The 7,500-nt window shown below is 49.0% G+C and overlaps 1 protein-coding gene across 1 annotated transcript in view; it reads right to left on the bottom strand.

The window, feature by feature from the left end:
* Positions 1-7,500, bottom strand: part of LOC110526110 (tumor necrosis factor alpha-induced protein 8-like protein 3) — a 50,400-nt gene that overhangs the window by 41,539 nt on the left and 1,361 nt on the right. The gene's annotated exons all lie outside the window — the stretch shown is intronic.

Below are 7,500 nucleotides of genomic sequence, written 5' to 3'. Positions count from 1 at the left end.
AGAGCACTTTGTCCAGAACACTTTGACTAGAGCACTTTGACTAGAGCACTTTGTCCAGAACACTTTGACTAGAGCACTTTGTCCAGAACACTTTGACTAGAGCACTTTGTCCAGAGCACTTTGACTAGAGCACTTTGTCCAGAGCACTTTGACTCAGGGCACTTTGACTAGAGCACTTTGTCCAGAACACTTTGACTAGAGCACTTTGTCCAGAACACTTTGACTAGAGCACTTTGTCCAGAACACTTTGACTAGAGCACTTTGACTAGAGCACTTTGTCCAGAACACTTTGACTAGAGCACTTTGACTAGAGCAACTTTGTCCAGAACACTTTGACTAGAGCACTTTGTCCAGAACACTTTGACTAGAGCACTTTGTCCAGAACACTTTGACTAGAGCACTTTGTCCAGAACACTTTGACTCAGGGCACTTTGACTAGAGCACTTTGTCCAGAACACTTTGACTAGAGCACTTTGACTAGAGCACTTTGTCCAGAGCACTTTGACTCAGGGCACTTTGACTAGAGCACTTTGTCCAGAACACTTTGACTAGAGCACTTTGTCCAGAACACTTTGACTAGAGCACTTTGTCCAGAACACTTTGACTAGAGCACTTTGACTAGAGCACTTTGTCCAGAACACTTTGACTAGAGCACTTTGTCCAGAACACTTTGACTAGAGCACTTTGTCCAGAACACTTTGACTAGAGCACTTTGACTAGAGCACTTTGACTAGAGCACTTTGACTAGAGCACTTTGTCCAGAACACTTTGACTAGAGCACTTTGACTAGAGCACTTTGTCCAGAACACTTTGACTAGAGCACTTTGACTAGAGCACTTTGTCCAGAACACTTTGACTAGAGCACTTTGACTAGAGCACTTTGACTAGAGCACTTTGACTAGAGCACTTTGTCCAGAACACTTTGACTAGAGCACTTTGACTAGAGCACTTTGTCCAGAACACTTTGACTAGAGCACTTTGTCCAGAACACTTTGACTAGAGCACTTTGACTAGAGCACTTTGTCCAGAACACTTTGACTAGAGCACTTTGACTAGAGCACTTTGTCCAGAACACTTTGACTAGAGCACTTTGACTAGAGCACTTTGACTAGAGCACTTTGACTAGAGCACTTTGTCCAGAACACTTTGACTAGAGCACTTTGACTAGAGCACTTTGACTAGAGCACTTTGACTCAGGGCACTTTGACTAGAGCACTTTGTCCAGAACACTTTGACTAGAGCACTTTGTCCAGAACACTTTGACTAGAGCACTTTGACTAGAGCACTTTGACTAGAGCACTTTGACTAGAGCACTTTGACTAGAGCACTTTGACTAGAGCACTTTGTCCAGAACACTTTGACTAGAGCACTTTGACTAGAGCACTTTGACTAGAGCACTTTGACTAGAGCACTTTGACTAGAGCACTTTGACTAGAGCACTTTGACTAGAGCACTAGTGGATCAGTCAGGCTTTGCTAAAAGGCATCAGTCCCATCAGGCATCAGGTCTACTCCAGTGTTGGTTTGGGACTGCTGCTTTAGTCCGTCTAGCTGCCATATCACTGACTAACCAACTATACTAGGCCTGGAGGAAATGACTGTGGTTCACACACACACGCACATACACTCACACACACAAACACACACACACACACACATGCACATAAACTTACACACACTCAAATGCACAGCGACACACACAGCCACACGCACACACGCACACAAACACACACAGCCACACACACACACGCACACAAACACACACAGCCACACGCACACACGCACACAAACACACACAGCCACACGCACACACTCACACAAACACACACAGCCACACACACACACGCACACAAACACACACAGCCACACACACACACGCACACAAACACACACAGCCACACACACACACGCACACAAACACACACAGCCACACGCACACACGCACACAAACACACACAGCCACACACACACACTCGCAAACACACACAGCCACACACACACACGCACACAAACACACACAGCCACACACACGCACACAAATACACACAGCCACACACAAAGAGATTACTGCGGTTCTATCGGACAGCCCGGCTCCGCAAAGTCCACAGCCAATGATGTCATCCGGGTGTGAAAAGCAAGATCAGTGTGTGTTTCCTGTGACCTAAAAGTGAAGACTAATTCCATGTTTCAGTAAAGGGTCTGCCTCTTTAAACTGAATAAGGTGGGGGATTCTAACTGAGTCAGACCATGGAATGCAGAGACACACACTTCAGGCCCTGCTGCGAGGTGTGCTAGTGTTTATGACCTAAACTCTTCTTTTACTGCAACTAGAGGAAAAATCACTTTCTCCTGAGTCGTCTTTTCCAGTCAGGGCCTCCCTCCATCTCTCTCTCTTTTCCTCTCTCTCTCTTTTCCTGAGTCGTCTTTTCCAGTCAGGGCCTCCCTCCATCTCTCTCTCTTTTCCTCTCTCTCTCTTTTCCTGAGTCGTCTTTTCCAGTCAGGGCCTCCCTCCATCTCTTTCTCTTTTCCTCTCTCTCTCTTTTCCTGAGTCGTCTTTTCCAGTCAGGGCCTCCCTCCATCTCTCTCTCTTTTCCTCTCTCTCTCTTTTCCTGAGTCGTCTTTTCCAGTCAGGGCCTCCCTCCATCTCTCTCTCTTTTCCTCTCTCTCTCTTTTCCTGAGTCGTCTTTTCCAGTCAGGGCCTCCCTCCATCTCTTTCTCTTTTCCTCTCTCTCTCTTTTCCTGAGTCGTCTTTTCCAGTCAGGGCCTCCCTCCATCTCTCTCTCTTTTCCTCTCTCTCTCTTTTCCTGAGTCGTCTTTTCCAGTCAGGGCCTCCCTCCATCTCTTTCTCTTTTCCTCTCTCTCTCTTTTCCTGAGTCGTCTTTTCCAGTCAGGGCCTCCCTCCATCTCTCTCTCTTTTCCTCTCTCTCTCTTTTCCTGAGTCGTCTTTTCCAGTCAGGGCCTCCCTCCATCTCTCTCTCTTTTCCTCTCTCTCTCTTTTCCTGAGTCGTCTTTTCCAGTCAGGGCCTCCCTCCATCGCTTTCTCGTTTCCTCTCTCTCTCTCTCTCTTCTGAGTTTGAAAGATTTTCCAGCTTCCAGCTTCTGGATTTTGGCAATGTATGTGTGTGTGTGTTCAAGGGTGTAAGGGTGTGTTTGTAGGAAGGGAGAAGAGTGTTTGGGCTGCAAGAGGGATAACGTGTGTGAAGGGCAGTAAATGGGTGTGTGCCATGGGAAAGGTATGTGTGTGTGAGAGAGAGTGAGAGAGAGAGACAGGGTAGTCCAATGAGTTCACAGGGCCCAGGAGAGGTAGATAGGAGTCATAGACCATAGAAAGAGAAATATAACCAAACATGTCCTCCCTTCTCCCCTCTCCTCTCCCTTCTCCCATCTTCCCCCCTTTCCCCTCTCCTTCCTCTCTCCTCTCCCCTCTCCCCTCTCCTCCCCTCTCCCATCTCCCCCCTTTTCCCCTCTCCTTCCCTTTCCCCTCTCCTCCCCTTCTCCCCTCTCCTCCCCTTCTCCCATCTCCCCCTTCTCCCCTCTCCTCCCCTTCTCCCCTCTCCTCCCCTTCTCCCCTCTCCTCCCCTTTCCCTCTCCTTCCTCTCTCTCCCCTTCTCCCTCTCCCCCTTCTCCCCTCTCCTCCCCTTCTCCCCTCTCCTCCCTCTTCTCCCCTCTCCCCCCTTCTCCCTCTCCTCCTCTCTTTTCCCCTCTCCTTCCCTCTCCTCCCCTTCTCCCATCTCCCCCCTTTTCCCCTCTCCTTTCCTCTCCTCCCCTTCTCCATCTCCTTCCCTCTCCTCCCCTCTCCTCCTCTTTCCCCTCTCCTTCCCTCTCCTCCCCTTCTCCCCTCTCCTCCCCTTCTCCCATCTCCCCCCCTTTTCCCTCTCCTTCCCTTTCCCCTCTCCTCCCCTTCTCCCCTCTCCTCCCTTCTCCCTCTCTCCCCCCTTCTCCCCTCTCCTCCCCTTCTCCCCTCTCCCTCCCCCTCTCCCCCTCTCCTCCCCTTCTCCCCTCTCCTCCCTTCTCCCCTCTCCCCCTTCTCCCCTCTCTCCCCTCTCCTCCCCTTCTCCCCTCTCCTCCCCTTTCCCCTCTCCTCCCCTCTCCTCCCCTCTCCTCCCCTTCTCCCCTCTCCTTCCCTCTCCTCCCCTTCTCCCCTCTCCTCCCGTTCTCCCCTCTCCTCCCCTTTTCCCCTCTCCTTTCCTCTCCTCCTCTTCTCCCCTCTCCCCCCTTTTTCCCCTCTCCTTCCCTCTCCTACCCTTCTCCCATCTCCTCCTCTTTTCCCCTCTCCTTCCCTCTCCTCCCCTCTCCTCCCCTTCTTCCATCTCCCCCCTTTTCCCCTCTCCTTCCCTCTCCTCCCCTCTCCTCCCCTTCTCCTCTCTTCTCCCCTTTTCCCCTCTCCTTTCCTCTCCTCCCCTTCTCCCCTCTCCTCCCCTTCTCCCCTCTCCTCCCTTTCCCCCTCTCCTTCCCTCTCCTCCCCTTCTCCCATCTCCCCCCTTTTCCCCTCTCCTTCCCTCTCCTCCCCTTCTCCACTCTCCTCCCCTTCTCCCCTCTCCTCCTCTTTTCCCCTCTCCTTCCCTCTCCTCCCCTTCTCCCTTCTCCCCCCTTTTCCCCTCTCCTTCCCTCTCCTCCCCTTCTCCCCTCTCCTCCCCTTCTCTCCTTTCCTCTCCTCCTCTTCTCCCCTCTCCTCCCCTTCTCCCCTCCCCTTCCCTCTCCTCCCCTTCTCCCCTCTCCTCCCCTTCTCCCCTCTCCTCTCCTCCCCTTCTCCCCATCTCCCGTCTCCTCCCCTTCTCCCCTCTCCTCCCCTTCTCCCCTTCTCCCCTTCTCCCGTCTCCTCCCCTTCTCCCCTCTCCTCCCCTTCTCCCCTCTCCTCCCCTCTCCTCCCCTTCTCCCGTCTCCTCCCCTTCTCCCCTCTCCTCCCCTTCTCCACCCCTCTCCTCCCCCCTCTACCTACTGTATTAACAGACAGTGTTATGGTTGTTTGAGGAGTCCTGTATTGTAGCTTTGTTCAGGTATAATTCCCTCTAAAAAGAGAATCATTTGAATGAAGGATCACAGCTTTAGACACTAGCCTCTGCTTTGAGCAAGATTAAAATGCCAGCGTGAGAGATAGATAAAGAGAGGGGTAGAAGAGGGGGGACAAGAGAGATAGATAAAGAGAGGGGTAGAAGAGGGGGACGAGAGAGAAAGAGAGAGAGAGATAGATAAAGAGAGGGGTAGAAGAGGGGGGACGATAGAGAAAGAGAGAGAGAGAGAGACAGGAGAAAGGGGAAAGTGAGTTAGAGAGATAGGGGTGGTAGAGAGAGTCACAAATTAATGAAAGGAAGAAAGAAAGAAAGAAAGAAAGAAAGGAAGAAAGAAAGAAAGAAAGAAAGAAAGAGAGTCAGTGAGATGTGGGGAGAGTGAGAGAAAGAGTGACTTAAGAGAGAGAGGAGAGTCAGTGAGAGAGGGGGAGAGTGTATTAATGTGGGGAGAGTGAGATAAAGGAGAGTCCGTGAGAGAGGGGGAGAGTGTATTAATGTGGGGAGAGTGAGATAAAGGAGAGTCAGTGAGAGAGGGGGAGAGTGAGAGAAAGAGTGACTAAAGAGAGAGAGGAGAGAGAGAGAGTCAGTGAGAGAGCAGGAGAGTGAGAATGCTGTAGGCTTTAAGGATATCCTAATGCCTCCGGCACAGTAAGCCTCTGTCTCCCCAAACAATTTAAAAAACCAGACCAAACGTAAACACGGCCCTTCACACAGGGCTCAGAGGGGTTAGGGGTCCTGTGACTGAAGATAAACCACGACATTAGAGATATGGTAAAGAACAGGGGACTTTCAGACATAGGGCGCTATACTGAGGACACCACCTGATGTTGTATATTACAGCCTGTACCAACATTACTATGACAACAGGCCTTCTGAATGTATTCCTATGATTAATGCTACCAGCTCTCACAATCTCATGTCACAATTAGACGTCCATCCACGTTTCTCAAACGTCAAATTTCTAAGTGTTCAAGGTTAAGTTTAGGCATAAACTCAGAATTTTTAAGGTTAGGGTTAAGTTCAGACATTAACTCCACATTTTCTCAAGTTTAGGCATAACCTCAACATTTTTAAGGTTAGGGTTAAGGTCAGACATTAACTCCACATTTTCTCAAGGTTAGGCATTAACTCTGAATGGTTTAGGTTAGGGTTAAGTTCAGACATTAACTCCACATTTTCTCAAGGTTAGGCATTAACTCTGAATGGTTTAGGTTAGGGTTAAGTTCAGACATTAACTCCACATTTTCTCAAGGTTAGGCATTAACTCTGAGGTTAGGGTTAAGTTCAGACATTAACTCCACATTTTCTCAAGGTTAGGCATTAACTCTGAATGGTTTAGGTTAGGGTTAAGTTCAGACATTAACTCCACATTTTCTCAAGGTTAGGCATTAACTCTGAGGTTAGGGTTAAGGTTTGGGATTGGAACTCTTGGAATCAGTGGCAGATGTTTACGCCCATCCGCCATCCCCGTCCCTCATAGCAAAACACTCACTGCTGCCCCTAGTGGCCGGTTTCCACATCATCTCCCGATATCCTCAGACATGGATGGAGGTCGAATACTGTATCACAAGTAAACTGGCTGGATTAATGATGGGTTGTGCGTGTGTGTGTGTGTGTGTGTGTGTGTGTGTGTGTGTGTGTGTGTGTGTGTGTGTGTGTGTGTGTGTGTGCGTGTGTGTGTGTGTGTGTGTGTGTGTGTGTGTGAAGACAGTTGTATTGCCTGAGTGGAATTCTCTGTAGGATCACAGCTACTTTATAAATAGCCATAAGGAAACATACATCCAGGAGCTCTAACTGTTTCTTTCACTGCCACAGTCAAGTCTGGCCCCTGGACTTTACAACCATACAACTTTCATAGACACACGATACAGATGGAGGAACTTCATTTGGGCCAGTTTGATACACCAGGAAAATAATCCTGCAGTAACAGGAAGTGTGAATTATTATGTGGGTTATAATTCATGTCATTTCTTTGTAGGTTTTTTGTTAGGGCAAATAGAGTCTGAAATGTTAAAGTGGAAATGACAAACTTTAGATGGATTTAATAAAGATCCTACATCTGTAAGGGTGCGTTCCAAATGACACCATGTTCCCATTTTAGTGCACCACTTTGACCAAGGCCTATAGAGCTTTGGTCAAAAGTAGTGTGCTATATAGGGAATAGGGCCCTCGTCTAAAGTAGTGTGCTATATAGGAAATAGGGTTCCATTTGGGACGCAGTTAATGTGTAAATATTGATCTCTGTATTGGAACGTAAGACGAGAGCCACACTCAGTCCATGTAGTCAGACAGAACCTGTCAGTTAAATGTTGATGTATCCTCTGACAGGATGACTTGAGGGGAGGAGAGTACAGAGGAGGCCCCTAGTAGATGTGTTGATTATTATCAAATCTAATAGCTTGACACACACACACAATCATGCACACACAGGCACGTATGTACGTAAGCACACACTCACTGACACGCACACACACACACGTACACAGACACAC

This window comes from Oncorhynchus mykiss, chromosome 6 (assembly GCF_057628025.1).
Source record: "Oncorhynchus mykiss isolate SJ-2025 chromosome 6, ASM5762802v1, whole genome shotgun sequence".
Taxonomy (NCBI): Eukaryota; Metazoa; Chordata; class Actinopteri; order Salmoniformes; family Salmonidae; genus Oncorhynchus; species Oncorhynchus mykiss.
Note: the sequence above shows the minus strand (reverse complement) of the source record. Positions and strands in the feature narration are given on the sequence as shown.